The sequence below is a fragment of the Dunckerocampus dactyliophorus genome, chromosome 1, assembly GCF_027744805.1.
Source record: "Dunckerocampus dactyliophorus isolate RoL2022-P2 chromosome 1, RoL_Ddac_1.1, whole genome shotgun sequence".
Classification (NCBI taxonomy): domain Eukaryota; kingdom Metazoa; phylum Chordata; class Actinopteri; order Syngnathiformes; family Syngnathidae; genus Dunckerocampus; species Dunckerocampus dactyliophorus.
In genome coordinates, this window is record NC_072819.1 from 3,593,917 (window position 1) to 3,611,781 (window position 17,865).

At 36.1% G+C, this 17,865-nt stretch overlaps 1 protein-coding gene across 4 annotated transcripts in view; it reads left to right on the plus strand.

Annotated features, from left to right (window-relative positions):
• Nucleotides 1–17,865, plus strand: part of runx1 (RUNX family transcription factor 1) — a 96,348-nt gene that overhangs the window by 16,981 nt on the left and 61,502 nt on the right. Inside the window, exon 1 of one of the 4 annotated variants that reach the window (XM_054766659.1) lies at nucleotides 9,578–9,645. The exons of 2 other annotated variants lie outside the window; for them this stretch is intronic. The gene's annotated coding sequence lies outside the window, so the exon portion shown is untranslated. Of the gene's footprint in view, nucleotides 1–9,577; nucleotides 9,646–10,670; nucleotides 10,798–17,865 lie in introns of those variants that run through there. One more of the 4 variants, XM_054766636.1, reaches the window with a different exon arrangement.

The window sequence follows — 17,865 nt, forward strand, 5'->3', positions numbered from 1 at the left end:
AATTTGACTTTTATTAACGTAAAAAAAAAAAAGTTGTAAATGCAGGAGAATAAAGTGGTAACATTAGGTGTCAAGGTGTCATACGTGTCAGCGGGAAACAGAGCATCGCTCTTTAGGAAGGAAGGAAACTTTTTATTTATAACGTGGCAGCAAAACACAGCAGTTGAGCACAAACAGATTAGCATGGGTTAGCATCATCTCACGTCCTCCTTCCTTACCCTGCCCCCTCGACATAAGTCCCCCCTTTTCATGGCTGTCTCAGGCGATGCCTGTAACATAAAGTTACGACTTTTATTCTTGTAAATTTACGACTTTATTCTCGGAATATTACTAGTTTTTCTTCTAAATTTACAGCTTTATTCTCAAAATCTCAGATTACTATAATACTCTGTTGTAACAGGTGTCGTCTGAGACGGGGGACTTTTGTGACATTTGGCCTTCTCGTAAATTTCCGACTTTTATTCTCATATAAGTAAATTTACTACTGTTTTTTAGTAAATTTGCGATTTTTATTCTCATAAATTTACAACTTCTTTCTCGGAAATTTCTCAAATGTATTCACGAAAAATTTCCGATTTTTTTCTCATAAATTTACGAGAAAAAAGGCGTAATATTACTTTTGATCAAGGCCAAAGGTCACATAAGTCCCCCATTTTCATAGCTGTCTCAAGAAATGCCTGTTACGATGGAATATTAAAATAATCTGAGATTTCGAGAATAACGTCGTAAATTTACGAGAAAAAAATTGTAATATTACAATAATATTCTTGTAAATGTAAATTTACTACTTTTTTCTAGTAAATTTATGACTTTTTTCTCATAAATGTACAACGTTTATTCTCGTTAATTTACGACTTTTATTCTGGAAACATCAGGTTTTTTTTCTTTCAATGTGGCCCTAATACGCCGTCGTACCTTTACTCTTCATTGTTTACATTACATTGCACAACTCTTATGCTGCAGTGACTCAAGGTGGCTGCTAGCTAGCGAGCTAACTAGTTAGGCTCGAATTTATTTCTTCTAAACTTAAGAAGCCAAAGACTGACGACTTTCGCTGGGAGGATCATGATGGACAAAATTTTGCAACTATTTTCCAACTACAAGTTCTTGCTACTTCTTGCTACTTTTCTTCTTAGAATATTATGACTTTATACTCATAATATTTTGACTTTATTCCCATAATAGAACTTTTTTTTGTTTGTTTCTCATAATATTCAACTAAAATGATGTTATTTTTCCTCATAATATTTCCAGGTTTTTTTTAATGCTACTTTTTCTCTTAATATTTTGACTTTATTCTTGTAAAATTACAGTTGCTTTTTCTATTTTTGCTGTTTTTTGTTTTAATTTTCCAACTATTTCAACTTTCCTCTTGCAAATTTTCATCTTGTAACATTAAAGAACAATGATTCCCATAATATTATAACTTTTATCCAACCTAATTTTCCAAAAATGACAACTTTATTTATTTTTCTTTAAAAAAAATTTAAAAGCTTTATACTACCAAAACGACATTATTTTTCCTCATAATATTACAAGTTTATGCTCATAAAAGTGTAGCTTTTTTCTTTTTAGAATGAAACTTTTTCTCTGAATATTTTGACTTTATTCTTGTAAAATTATAGCTATTTTTTCCATTTCTACTGCTAAAAAAAAACCTTCCAACTATTTAAACTTTCTTCTTGTAGCTTTTTCCCCTAATTATTGATTTATTCCTTTAATATTTTTCCTTTTTTCTCTTAATATTTTGACTTCATTCCTGTAAAATTACAGCTGTTTTTTTTCATTTTTGCTGTTTTTTGTGTTAGTTTTCCAACTATTTCAACTTTAATTTGCAAATTTTCATCTGGTAACATTAAAACTTTATTCCCATAATATTATAACTTTTTCTCCAACCTAATTTTCCAAAAATGACAACTTTATTTAGTTTTTTTCTTTGTTTCTCATAACATTCTGACTTTTAAAAAAACAACACTTAAAAAAAGAAATCAGCTTTATACTACCATTAAAACGCCATTATTTGTTCTCATAATATTACAAGTTTATGCTCATAACAGTGTAACTTTTGTATTTTTAGAATGAAACTTTTCGCTTCATATTTTGGCTTTATTTTTGTAAAATCATAGCTGCTTTTTTTCCCCAACTATTTCAACTTTCTTCTTGTACAGTTTTCCCCTCCTAATTATTGTTTTATTCCCATAATATTTTGACTTCTGACTTTATTTTCATAAAATTACCGTTGTTTTTCCATTTCTGCAGGGTTTTCTTTTTAAATTTTCCAACTATTTCAACTCTCTCCTATAAAAATGTGGACATCCCTGTTTTAGTGATGAGCGTGTGTACCCGACCTGACATGGCTTCATGTTTTCAGTACTGAAAATGTCCCCCAGAGGGCAGTGTTCGTCTTTCCAAGACCTCCATGCTGCAGATCACACGTTTCTCTTCTTAGCTTACAGGTCAAACCTTTCAGTTCATGAATAAAAAAATCAAAATAAAAAAAACAGTTCCAAAGACAAATAAAATAATACATGAATTGTGCTTTTTGCTGGACACATCTGCTGAGTATGTTTCAAAGTGAATCTGTTGGAATATTGAGTTAAAGTAGCTTATTTTATTGTGCAGGGTGAGCAAATATGAAAAGTAGAATTAGTTGTCATCAAAGGGAATCGTTCTATTATTTTGTTGTCTGGTAGGAAAACATCAGATTTTTCTCTTCCTAAAATGTTTTATTGCGATTGTAATCATGATGGACAAATAAAAAGGCAAAAAAAAAAAAAAATCATCCATGAACTAGAAAAAAAAATCAACCATTCAATAATTTTTACGTTTGCGACCCTCGCTGGGAAAAGTTTGAACAGAAATGCTGTCAAGATGTAACTCTTTTTAAATATTAATTTTCTTGGAAATGTGGCTAGATTCACACAGCAGGAAGTCTCTTTCTTCCTCACGCGACACAATTCAAAGCTAATATTTCACCTTACCTTTTATGACTTTCGTCTTTCTTATGCCGCTTCTGTCCTGCACTGAAGGCTTAGGGTTGAGGCTGGGTGGGGACGAGGTGGGGGTGTGGGTTGGTTTTGAGGTTGCAGTTGAGGTTGGGGTTGTGGTTGAGGTTATGGTTGGGGATGTGGTTGGGAATGGGGATGGGGTTAGGGATGGAGTGAGGGTTGGGGATGGAGTTAGGGCTAAGGTTGGGGTTGGGGTTATGGTTGGGAATGAGTATGGGGTGAGGGCTGGGGTTAAGTTTGGGTTGAGGTTAAGTTTAAGCTTGGGGATGGTTGTTAAGTTTGGGGACGGGGTTGGCGATACGATTGGAGTTAAGGTTGGGTTTGAGGTTAGTATTAAGGTCGGGGATGGGGTTGTTTTTTCCCCAACCTAATTTTCCAAAAATGATATTATGTTTTTTTTCTGTAATATTTAAACTTTATGCTACTAAAATGACATTATCTTCCCTCATAATATCACAAGTTTAGTCTCGTAAATTGCAAATTTTTCTCTCAATATTTTGACTGCATTCTTGTAAAATGAATGCAGTTTTTTCAATTTCCGCGTCCATATTTTAAAATGATTTTCCTACTATTCCAGCTTTCTTCCTGTACATTTTCTTCATGTATTATTATGACTTTATTCCAATAATATTTTCACCTTATTGTCATAATATTTTAGCTTTTTCTGCAACTTCATTTTCTAAAAATGACAAACATTATTCCTTGTTTTGTTTGTTTTTCCATAATGTTACGACTTCAAAAGAAACATCTTTGTTCATTAATATTTCAGCTAAAATGATGTTATCGTTCCTCATAATATGAGCGTGTTATTCTCGTCAAATTACGGCTTTTTCTTGTTAGATGACAACTTCATTCTTGTAAAATGGCTGCAGAGTTTCCCATTTTTGCTGTTGTTGGATTTTCTGTTTTCATTTTCTCGTTAAATTATATTTTTAGAATGTGCGGCGGGCCAATAAAAAACACCTGCGTGCCACAAATGGCCCCCCGGGGCCGCACTTTGGACACCCCTGCCCTAGGAGAAGCAGGCATGTGATCGGACTAAAACGATGGCGGGCCGAGTGACGGGGAGGAAGAAGAGAGCACCCATGGGAGAAAAGGAAGGTCACAAATATAGTGTGTGTGTGTGTGCGTGTGTGTGTGTGTGTGTGTGTGTGTGTGTGTGGGTGTGTGTGTGCGTGTGTGAGACAGAGAAAAGGAGCGAGTGATTTGTTTTCAGTGAAAGGTGAGGCCACTTAGCTGCGGCGTGGAGCTACAGTGGAATCTATTACAGTGTGTCAAAGGAAACACGAGAAGGGCACGACTTCAGCTTGTGCATGTGTGCGTGTGTGCGTGTGTGTGTGTGTGCCTGCGTGTGCGTGTGTGAGACGTCGGTAGCCACTGTGCTTGTTGATATGACAGCGTTTGTGTGATTGTGAGTGTTCATGTTTGCGTTATGTTTCCATTGCAATGCGATGAATCTCAAAAGATTCTCTTCCAACTGTCGGGGGGGATCGAAACTCTTTGGCGTATATGAAACATAAACCACTTTGAGACATTTTGTACATTAAAATACTAAAAGAAAATGCTGAACAAAACATCGTTGCTTAGCTTTAGTCAAATGAGTGTCATGTCTAAAAATATATCTCAGGGGTGTCCAAAGTGCAGCCCCGGCAACAAATTTTAAATACAGAATTTAACAAGGAAACTGGAAAAAAGGAAAAAAACAACAGCAGCAGAATTGGTAAAAAAAAAAAAAAAAGAAGAAGCAGTAATTTTACAAAAATAAAGTAAAAACAAAACAACTGAGTTTTATTAGAATAAGGTTGTAATATTGTGAGAAGAAATAGTGGCATAAAGTAAAAACACTTTTTTTTTAAGTCATAATATTTTGAGGAACAAAATAAAGTTGTATTTTTGGGGGGAAATTAGGTTGGGGAAAAAGCTAACATTATGCGAATAAAGTCAAAATACCAGGAGAAAATTTACAAGAGGAAAATTTCAACAGTTGGAAAAAAACCCAGCAGAAATCGAAAAAACAGCTGTAATTTTACGAGAATAAAGTCAAAATATTAATTAAAAAAAATGTAAATTCGCGAGAAGAAAGTTGCAATTTAACGAGAATAAATTTAAAATAATCTCATTTTAGTCGCATAATGTAGAAATATTAAAGAAAAAAATCAACGTTTCCAGACCAGTTGAGAGACATAGTCTTGCCAACGTGTCCTGGGTCTTCCCCGTCGGATGTGCCCTGAACACCTCCCCAGGGAGGCGTCCTGACCAGATGCCCGAACACCTCATCTGGATCCTCTCAATGTGGAGGATCAGCGCTTCTACCCCTTCTCACCTTATCGCTAAAGCCTGTTTTATGCTTTCCGCATCCGCGACGGTCCGTGCACAAATGACGTCATTTTCGCCCCCTTGAGCGGCCCTTTTCATGCGGAACATTCCCGCTTCTAACTACGCGGACGGAGACACGTGGAGAAAAGTGGCAGACGAGCAGGAGATCCTCGCAGCTGAAGTAGCAGTTACATGAGACCCTGACGCACAGCAGTTTAAGCATGAAGAAACACTGAAACGTTGTGTATTAAGTCAAGTTGTTTGGCTTTTTATTTTCTTTTGCCGTGCTCAGGATGCCTTTTGTAAGCACATTCTCCTGCCGTGGTGCAAGTCCCTGTGGTGGGAAGAATGCAGCGCTCATATTTAAAGGACGAGTGGACCACATTCTCCTCCTTTTCCGTCGCAGCAGCAAATAAATACAACACAATTCCTCTTCTTCAAGAAGTTGACGCCCAAGTGTCGCCATGTTGGACGTCACGTAAACGATGGCAAAACTCTTCCGCTCGAGTTTAGTTTCAGATCTGAGTTTTAACAGCCACATTAAATCAATAACATCAGCTTTTTACCACCGAAAAAACATTGCCAAATTCAAGGGAATGGTGTCTAAACCAGATTTACAGAGACTAATCCACGCCTTTGTCTCCAGCAGGCTAGACTACTGTAACGGCCTTCTCACCGAGCAGTAAAACAGCTGCAGTACATCCAGGCTGCTGTGGCTCGAGTCCTGACTAGAACCAGAAAATATGACCATATAAGTCCAGTACTCAGGTCTCTGCACTGCCTTCCTGTCGCTCAGAGAAGAGACTTTAAAACAGCTCTGCTTGTGTACGAGTCTTTTCATGGTCTTGCGCCAAAGTACATCTCTGACATGTTAGAGCCACATAGACCATCTCCAGCTCTGGGAAGCTCAGGGAGGGGTCTCCTGCGGGTGCCCGGAGTCAGGACTAAACACGGCGAGGCTGCGTTTCAGTTTCATGCTGCCAAAATCTGGAACAACCTTCCAAAAGATTGACAATCCTCAACTTTGGCAATGTTCAGATCCAGGTTGAAAACACTTCTACTCAACTGTGCAGATGACAAGTGAAAGTATTTTATCTGCACTATTCATTTCTTAATCTTTTTTGTTTGATGGAATCATTTGTCAAACTTTCTGTAATGATTTTAGAATGATTATATGAAGTGGTTTTACCCTCCTTTCCTGTAAAGCACGTTGAGTTACCTTGTGTATGAATTGTGCTCTCCAAATAAACTTGCCTGGCCTTGCCTTGCCTGGTACTGTGGTAGACGCGTGTTTTCGATACACTGCCCCCTGCAGTTTGGGAGCAGATGCCGCATGGAGTATAAATTCATACATGGTCTCTCGAGCGGATTTCCGCACGGCTCGTTCGAGCGGAAAGTATAACCCAGCCTTAAGGGAGAGCCCAGCCACCCTACGGAAAAAACTCATTTCGGCCGCTTGTACCCGCCATCTTGTCCGTTCGGTCACTACCCAAAGCTCGTGACCATAGGTGAGGGTAGGAACGTAGATCTACCGCAAAACTGAAAGCTTTGCCTTTTGGCTCAGCTCCCTCTTCAGCACAACGGGCCGATGTAGAGTCCGCATCGCTGCAGACGCCGCACCAATCCGCTTGTCCTTCTCACGTTCCGTCCTTCCCTCACTCATGAACAAAACTCAGAGGTACTTAAACGGCTCCACTCGGGGCAGGATCTCATCCCCGACCCGGAGATGGCACTCCACCCTTTTCCGGGTGAGAACGATGGACTATGACTTGGTTCCGATTCTCATCTCGGCTGCGAAGGTGACATTCCACATGCCAAGAGCTCGCTTCTGCAGCCGAGGATCGGACTGCCAAGGTTCCTGCCTTCGGCCTCTGACCCAGCTCGCTCTGCTCCCAACATTTTTGGTCCCTCCCACGAGTGGAGAGCTCATGGGAGGTGGGACCCGTGTTACCTCTTCGAGTTATGTCAGTCCGGGCCCCATGGGTGCCACCAGATGTTGTCCATCCTGCCCCACCTCCAGGAGGTGGGGAAACTTATAATATTAATGCAATGAACTCCACATATTGTGGGAATAATGTCATGATATGAGAAAAATGTTGTCAAGTTAAATTAATTAAAGAAAAACAATGTTATTTTCTAAAATCCCAGTATTATTAGAGACAAAACAAAACAAAAAATGAAGTTGCAAATGTTGGAAAATTAGGTTGGGAAAAGGCAAGAATATTACGAGAATGAAGTAAAAATATTATGAGACAAAAACTGTATCTTACGGGAAAAAAGTTGTCATTTTACAAGAATAAAGTGGTAATATTCTTGGGAAAAACATGTCATTTTTAGAAGCATAAGTTAGAAATATTAAAGTCACAAGTCGCGATGTTATGAGAGACAAAACATGCAGAAAATGAAGTTGAACATTTTGGAATATTAGATTGGGAAAAGGTTATAATATGATGGGCATAAACTCAAAATAATACGAGAGGAAAGTTGTAAACATGGGGGGGGGGGACATGTCATTTTTAGAAGCATAAAGTTGAAATATTAAGAAAGAACATTTTTCTAAACTTGTAGTACGAGAGACAAAAAAAACAAAAAATAAGTTGAGAACTTTGGTAAATTAGGTTGGGAAAAAGTTATATCATCATAGGAATAAAGCCAAAATATTATGGGAATAAAGTCATAATATTATGATCAAAAAAAGTCATTTTACGAGAATGAAGTCGAAAAAATTCGGGGGGGAAACATAATTTTTAAAAGAATAAAGTTGAAATATTCAAGAAAAAAACATGTATTTTCTAAACTTGTAGTAATATGAGAGACAAATGTAATATTCTGAGGAAAAAACATGTCATTGTTAGAAGAGAAAAGTGTAAATATACGTATACATGTTATTTTCTCAAGTCAGAATATTATGAGAGGCAAAACTAAACAAAACATGATGTTGGACATTTTTGAAAATAGTCATAATATTAAAAAAAAAGGAAATGTTGAAACGTTTTAAAAAGAAAAGACAACAGCAGAGATGGACAAAAAGAGTTAAAAAAGTGTAAGTTAAAGAGAAAAAGCAGACAGTAAAAATATCAGGAGAAAGTTTGACAGTAAGTTAGTGGGATGATTAGCCTGTGATGAAAGTGGTGTGTCGGAGAGGATTCCGTGTCAGCATTCGGTCCCTGGCAAATGGGGGGTGGGGGTGGGATGGGGGAGGCAGGAGGGAGGGAGGAGGTGATGCTGGTAGATGGATGTGAAAACAAGTGAGTAGACTGACAGCCAGGGGAGCCATTGATCCTCCGCCGTGCTCCCTCCATCCAATCCTGCCTTCCATTGGCAGAAGACAGATAGTGTTTAGGTGGCCTGTATTGGATTTATGACTTAATGGCCTTGCCAGGATGAGACAGATGGAGAAATAAGGAAGACGAGAGACCAGGAGGAAAGATCTGGAAGTCAAAGAGACAAGACAACATGGAAGCTGCTCCAGCAATATTTTATTAAAAGCTTTTACTAATGATTTTAATCAGGCCGAGGGGTGTCCAAAGTGAGGCCCTGGGGACAGTCAAAAAAAAAAATATCACTTAACAAGAAAACTAAAAAAACAACACCAACAAAAGCAGCTGCAATTTTGCAATTTTAACAAGAATTTTTTTTTTCATTTTACAATAAAAAAAAAAGAATATAATTTCAGTAGCATGGAGCTGAAATATAAAAAATGAGAAACATGAGAAATAAACAGTATAAAGCTGTAGTTTTTTGAAAATGTGGTTGAGGAAAAAGTTATAATATTATGGGAATAAAGTCAAAGTATTACAAGAAGAACATTTACAAGAAGAAAGTTTAAATGATTGGAAAATGGAAAAAACAACAACAACAGCAGAAATGGAAAAAAAAGCTGTAATTTTATAGTAGAATCAAGTCAAAATATTAAGAGAAAAAAGTTGGATTCTTTTGAGAAAAAAAGTTGTCATTTTTGTAAAATGAGGATGGGGAAAAAGTTAGAATGCTACAAGAATAAAATAACAGAAACCAAGTTACAGAAGCTAGCTAGCTTTTATAGCCTTAACCCACAAGAAGCTATGGTAGTCCTCAAAATGGCAGTGTGTCAGCAGGTAAGCTAGCTCATGTCCAAAATCTTATTCTATGCCATGAAAGCTCTTTTTAGATCCACTAGAAAACTGTGATGTTTTGATAGGGTGTCTAATATTAGAATTCACCTTTTCTTGCTATATTTCTTCCATGAATTCATAGGAAACGAGCTACAGAAACTAGCTAGTGTTTAGCCTTAACCCATAAGAAGCCATGGTGCGTCCCCAAAATGGCAGTGTGTCAGCAGGTAAGCTAGCTCATTTCCAAAACCTGATTTTATGCCATAAAATCTCATTTTAGATCCATTTAATAACTGTAATGCTTTAATATAGTGGGAAATATTACAGTTCAACTCTTCTTACTAGACTTTGTCAATGAATTCATAGAAAACAATGTAGCTAGCTTTCACAGCCATAAGAAGCAATGATGTGTCCTCAGCATTTTCTCTCTCCTCCTTCCGCCATTTATTGCTTCTGCATACGTGAGCGCATGTTTTGACTGGATGATGACGTGTCTAAGCCTTGCGTCACTTAAAAGGAGTTTCAAATAAAGACAGCTGAGTTAAATAATATATCCCGAATGGAGTGAATTAACTGACCAAAAGAAGAAAAGGTCCACTACAACCCGGAAGACGATGACGTCACAGACACAGAAAGAATGTCTTTATCGAGTCTTTATCATTAAAAGTGCTTCAAAAACACGCATCCATATAAAGCCTGACGTGCTTAAATCCAACGCTTTATTTCCTCGGCCCTCGCTGGGAAACCTTTGGACCCCCCCCCGACTTAAATGAATCGAGGTATTTTTGAGTAAATTATGATTCTTAGTCAGTCTGGCTTCTTTTCTCCAGTGTTGGCTGTGATTCATATCCATAAACAATATGCCCCCCCCAGCCCCCCCACACCCTAGGTGACCTGTGCCGTGACCCCCGTGTTTCTCTAAAAACATCATCATCATGTGGCAATATGACGTTTTTTTTGGGGGGGGGGTTTGGTCATCCATGGCGGAAAATTAAAAATGTATATTTAATCTGAGTGGGGGGCGGAGATCATGGGGGGGCTGGGGGATGTAATTTTATCAGGATGACAGGGGATCAATGGTGACTGTCACACACACACACACACACACACACACACACACACACACACACACACACACACATATTACAAGCGACGATGCATGTCGTGTAAGGGAAGGATGCACGTAACGTCGAAAAGGACGCGGAGGACAGCGTCCACCCGTCTTCTTTCTTTCTTAGTATATTGCTTGTTTTTCACCCACAAGAGGACCTTGAACGTGTTAAAATGTGTCCTATACAACTTGAAGTACTTCAAGTGCAGCCATGTGACAGTTACGTGACCATCCCAAGACATGCTTCCCCAAAATGGCAGTGTGCCAGGTAAGCTAGCTCATTTCCAAAAGCTTATTTTTGGCCATGAAAGCTGTGTTAGATCCTTTTAACAATTGTAATGCTTTATTAGGGTGTCAAATATTCCAATTCAACTCTTCTTTCTAGATTTATTCAATGAATTCATGGAAATCAAGCTACAGAAGCTAGCTAGCTTAGCTAGCCTTAACCCTTAAGAATCCTCGGTGTGTCCCCAAAATGGCAGTGTGTCAGATAAGCTAGCTCATTTTCAAACGCTTATTTTAGGCCATGACAGCTTATTTTAGATCCATTTACCAATTGTAATGCTTTAATAGAGTGTCAACTCTTAAAATTCAACTCTTCTTACTATATTTCTTCAATGAATTCATAGAAAACAATTACAGAAACTAGGTCACCTTAACCCATAAGAAGCCACAGTGTGTCCCCAAAATGGTGGCATGTCATGTAAGCAAGCTCATTTCCAAAAGATTATTTTTGTACCATGAAAGCTCATTTTAGATCCATTTAACAATTAGAATGCTTTAATAGTGCGTCAAATATTATAATTCAACTCCTCATACTATATTTCTTCAATGAATCCATAGAAACCAAACTACAGAAAGTAGGTAGCTTTTATAGTCTTAACCCATAAGAAGCCATGCGAGTCCTCAAAATGGCAGTGTCAGCAGGTAAGCTAGCTCATTTTCAAAATCTTATTTTATGCCATGAAAGCTCATTTTAGATCCATTTAACAATTAGAATGCTTTAATAGTGCGTCAAATATTACAACACAACTCTTCTTACCATGTTTTTTCCATGAAACAGAAGCTAACTAGCTACCGACAGCTTTTATAGCCATTAGAAGCCACTTTGTGTCCCCAAAATGGCGGCGTGTCTGGTAAGCTAGCTCATTTCCAAAAGATTTTTGTACCATGAAAGCTCGTTTTAGATCCATTTAAAAACTGTAATGCTTTAATAGTGTGTCAAATATGTAAATTCAACTCTTCTTTCTGTATTTCCTCCATGTAGTCATGGAAAACAAGCTAGGAAAATATCACAAAATGCTAATAAGTGGGAACATAAATGCTAATGCCAGTAAGACACTCAATAAAGGTCACTCTTTCAATCATTTTCAATCCATAGGTTTTTTGTTCATTTTAAATAAGGAATACATCTAGCATGAACAATGTAACCTTGGTTTTCATATGATTCGGTTTCCGGTTTTTTTTTTGCCCTGGATTTCATGAGTGGTTTTGTTTTTTGTAAGGATTTTTTCATATTTTATATGTTAAAAAAATGTCTCGTATGTGTCATATCCTCCACCGTTTCAAGATAACTTTATTGTACAAATTCCCGGCTCCATGCAAGGTAGTGTTTTTAGCTGTGAGACTCCAGCTATGACTTGTCTTCCCTAATCAATTTCACTTCTTAGCAAACATTTACAAAGTTATCACAACACTAAATCTCTGACACTCATGGAATTTTGACCTTCAAACATTGACCTCTAAGTGACTCATGCTGTGATTATTAACTTATACCAAGGGTGTCCATTTTCCCTCCTAATATTACCACTTTATTCTTGTAAAATTCTGACTTTTTTTCTCATTAGAACACGAATTTTCTCTCTTAATATTTTAACTTTATTATTGTAAAACTACAGCTGTTTTTTGCATTTCTGCTATTGTTTATTTTTGTAGTTGTCCATTTTTTTTTCAACGTTCTTCTTTTTCTTTTCGCCTCATAATATTCTGACTTTATTCCCGTAATATTTCGACTTTATTGTCATAACATTATAACTTTTTCTGCAACCCAAATTTCCCAAAATGTCAACATTATTCATCATAATATTACGACTTTTTTAAAAATGCATATTTTCTTGAATATTTCACCTCTATGCTACTAAAATGACATGATTTTTTCTCATAATATTATGAGTTTATTCTCGTCAAGTTAAAAGCCAACTTGTTCTTTTAATATTTTGTTTTTTTCAACTTTTTCTTGTGTAATAATATTTTGACTTTATTGCCATAATATTATAACTTTTTCCACAACCTAATTTTCCAAAAAATGACAACATTATTTGTTGTTTTATTTGTTTCTCATAATATTGCGACTTTTAAAAAAGTAACATATTTTTTCTTTAATATTTCAACTCTACTAAAATGGCATTATTTTCCCTCATAACATTACCAGCTCATTCTCGTAAAATTGAGACTTTTTTCTCATATTTTCTGATTTTTTTCTCTTAATATTTTCAATTTATTTTTTTGCATTTCTGCTGTTGTTTTTTTCTTGTAATGTTCCAATTTTGTTCTTTTCCTCCCATAATATTATGTCTTTATTCTCATAATATTTTAACTTTATTGGCGTAACATTGTAACATTTTCTGCGACCTAAATGTCCAGAAATTACAACATTATTTGCTATTTTGCTTGTTTCTCATAATATTATGACTTAAAACAAAACATATTTTTTCTTCCATATTTCAACTCTATGCTACCAAAATGACATTATTTTCCCTCATAATATTACCAGTTTATTCTTGTAAAATTACAGTTCTCTTCCCATTTCTGCTCATTTTTTTTTGTACTTATTACTTATTACTATTTCCATTTTCTTCTTGTACGTTTTCTGATCATAATCATAATATTTTGACTGTTTTGCTGTGCTATTTTGACTTTATTCTTGTAAAATTAATCTTGATGTTTTCATTCTTGCTGTTTGTTGAGGTTTTTTAAGCTATTCGTTAAATTGAACATGCGCGCATAAGCGTTACTTTTGGTGGTTTTCTGAATTTTTTTCAGTATAAAATATCTCATTACTGATCACTGCGGTCAGCTTACGTTCCCACACACGCACACGCACACACACGCATTGGCATGGTTGCTAACAAAGAAACATTCCTATTGATTGGGCTTCGAGTTACAGCAAAGAAATATGTACACAGAGCACTAAATAGGTTACACACACACGCACGCGCACACAAGGATACCTCGCTAAAATTCCCTTTGAAAAGGCAAAGACACAAACACACACTGGTCAGTGCAAAGCAGGTTAGCGCCAGCCAATGAGTGGGTTAGCATTGACTGAGCGTCTATGGAGGCCCAAGCTAACCGCTCGTTTCAAGGCGGCGAAGAAGGCGTTAGAATCCTGCAAGAAATGATCGGGATTTCTTTCAGTCGTCAAATCCAGAAGTGGCGTCGTCGTCCGAGTGATTGCTGAGCTTTTTCATGCGGCGTGTGTGTGTGTGTTTGTGTGTGTGTGTGTGTGTGTGCGTGCGTGCGTGTGCGCATGCATGTGAGAGAGAGACAGAGAACGGGCAAGATCTTTTAGCATCATAAATGTCATACAGGAGGTCACATGACTAATGCTTCCATTAGTCAAATGTGCTGCCACAGAGTAACATTAGACAAGCACGTGTGTGTGTGTGTGTGTGAGTTTATCCAAGAACAAACCATTTCCACTTAGATTGGAAATATTCTAATTGATTTATTTCAGCGGGGGCTGGGGGCCTTTTGCGGCCCGTGGCACATTCTAAAAATATCTTTTAACAGCCAAAATGGACAAATCCGTGCTAATTTTACAAGAATAAAGTCAAACTAATCAGAGAAAAAAGTAGCAATAAAAAGTTGTCATTTTACAAGACATTATGAGGAAAAAGAACATCCAATTAGTAGCCTAAAGTTGAAATGTTAAATAAAAAGTACTATTTTTGTAATATATTTTAAAAAATTTTAGCCGTAATATTATGAGAAACAAAAAAAAACAAATAACACTGAAGAAAGTTAGACTTTTTGGATAATTAGGTAGCGGAAAAAGTTATGATGTTAGGGAGAATAAAATCTAAATATTACGGGAAGAACATTTACAAGAAGAAAGTTGAAATAGTTGGAAAATTAAAAAAAACAACACAATACTTTTATGGGAATAAAGTCAAAATATTAAGAGAAAAAAGGTCGTACTCTAATGAGAAAAAATAAAATTGTAATATTATAAGGAAAAATAATGTCATTTTAGTGGCATAGAGTTGAAATATTCAAGAAAAAATATGTTTTTTAAAAGTCGTAATATTATGAGAGAAAAAAACAAAATAATGTGCGGAAAAAGTTATAACATAATGGGAATAAAGTCATCATTTTTTTTTAAGAAAGTTTAAATTGTTGGAAAATTCAGTTTTAAATAACTACAGCAGAAATGGAAAACACAGCTGCGTTTTTTTGAGAATAAAGTCGAAATAATATTAAAAGTCGTATTCTAACAAAAATAAGTCAAAATTTTCTGAGAGTAAAAAACATTGTGAGGAAAAATAATGACATTTTAGTAGCATAGGGTTGAAATATAGTAAGAAAACTAAGAAAGAAATGAAATTGTTTGAAATGTTGTAATATAATGAGAAACAAAACAAAATAAAGTTGGAATTTTGGGCTATTTAAGTTGAGGAAAAAGTTCTAATGTGATGAGAATAAAGCCCACATATTATCGGAATAAAGTCATAATATCACGAGAAGGGAATTTACAAGAAGAAAGTTCAAAAAAAGAAAAAAAGAGACAAAAAAAACAACAGCAAAGAAATGGAAAAAAACAGCTGTAATTTTAGGAGAATGAAGTATGAGAAACAAACTGTCAAACAAATTGGCATTTTTACGAAATTGGGTTGGGGAAAAGTGAAAATATTATTGCAATAAATTGAAAATATTATGGGGATAAAGTCATAATAACAAGAGAAGAAAATCTACGAAGATTATTTAAGAAGAAAGTTGAAATATTATTTAAAATAAATAAAAAACAAGCAAAAATGAGAAAAAAGAGTTACTGTAAGTAGATATGAATAATATGCTTTTTCACTAATATGACAAAGCTGAGGTGCACTTTTTTCTTGAAATATATATCACTTTTCAGCGTATTTTACACAATATGAAAGTGGCAAAGTTGCATCCTTTCATTTTTCTTTGTGTGGCCCTCGCTGCTGGGAAACCTTTGGACGCCCCTGCTGTATGGCATAAGTACGGTGATGGTGAGCATCCGTTATTATTAATATAACTACTGTATATCACCACAGCCTCGGTACCACCAGTATCATAAATGGAATATTTTGGTAGAAACTTGTTTACCACCTTCTTAATACAGCTTTTAACATTATTAAAGCCCTCTGGACATGAAATAACACCCCCATAGTCACCTTTACACGCCTATTACCTATCATAGTAGACATAATAAGAGAAAAAAAGACATATTAGGCATAATAAACCTGTTTACCACCTTCTACATACACTTTTTAACATTATTAGAGCCCTCTAGACATGAAATAACACCCCTATAATCACATTTACACTCCTATTACTCAATATAGTAGACATAATAAGAGAAAACAAGACATATTGGGCATAATAAACCTGTTCACCACATTCTAAATAGGCTTTTTAACATCCTTAGAGCCCTCTAGACATGAAATAACACCCCTATAGTCACCTTTACACTCTGATTACCTAATATAGTAGACATAATAAGAGAAAATGAGACATATAAGACATAGAGAACCTGTTTACCACCTTTGAAATGTGTTTTTTAACATTATTAGAGACATCTAGACATGAAATAACACCCATATTGTCACGTTTATACTCCTATTACCTAATATAGTAGACATAATAAGAGAAAAGAAGACATATAAAACATAAATAAGACTGGTGCGGGTGCGTGTTGCTAGTTCTTGCTTTGGAAGCTCGGAGAAGAAGGTTCTTCTTGCATTGGGACAAGGTCAAAGCTTGTGGGGCACAGACATGTATGATATCTTATTACTCAGCCTTGATAGCGTCATCGTGTTCAAAACGCACAGAGAACGTCTGGATTTGGCAGATTTGATGTTGAACCATGACACATGTCAACCACAATCACACTCAATACAGTCTCACACACACGCACACACACGCACACACACGCACACACACACGGTGTATGTCCATAATAATAATACATCAGATCCACCTTCATTGGAGCAGAGCTAAAATCAAAACCACCCACCCACTATTCTTAGGCCCATCGGCCTCGGCCAAATCCAATCCCTGCTCGATACCCGGCCTGATTGATTGGCTTCCAATCCAATTGCGTCTCTCAGTCTCACTTGGTGGGGGTGGGGGGTGGGGGCAGCGGGGTTGGGGGGACAAAAGAGAGATGGCAGCAGAAGAGAAGTAATTGAGAGAGATGGAGAATTTGTGGGGTGGAAGACAGAAAGGGAGAAGGAGAAGGATGTCGCACAAGTGTGGGTGCGTGTGCGCGCACAGCGCTGTCCGCATGTACAATGGCTTCGGACAGGGACACAGTTTTTAGGAGTTTACCTTCGTACGCCAACACTGAGCATTCCTTCGGGACACAAAGACACAACATTTTATATTGATTATAATATATCATATAACATATGTATATTTTATTAATATTTTATGTTTTTTTTAAACATGTTTTTTAAATTTTAATTGTTTTCAAGTATTTCACTTCTTTTCCCAAAAATAAACTTGTTAAATTGTATATATTTTTTCAAATATCTTTTTCTGAAAAAAATGTGCACTTCTAGCAATTTTTCAACTGGTCTTAAGATTTTGATCAGGTCTGTATATATTGTTAAATATATATTTTTTCCAAATATTCAATTTTCCCCCCGAAAATATGGTTTTATGTTTATTTGTTTTTTCAAATATTTGTAAAAAAATTCAAATATTAAATTATTTTTAAAATACTTTTTTAACGTAACTTAACTTTTTAATTTGTATTTTTTAAAATGTTTTCAAAAAATACATTCATAATAATTCCTAAATAATAACAAATAAAAATCTACTACTACTAATAAAGAAAAAGTCAAAAATAATTGATCTCACAGAAGCGCTCTGTCGTGTCATTAAAGACCTACTTCAAAAACACTAGTCAAGGATCCTCTATAAGACAGGGGCACTCCGTCATTTTTAAGGACCTACTGCAAAAATATACACTACTCAAAGATCCTGGATATGACATGAGCGGGCTGTTGTTTTTAAAGACCTGTTGCAAAAACATGAGTCAAAGATCCTCTATATGACAGGAACATTGCTGTTTTTAAAGACCTGCTGC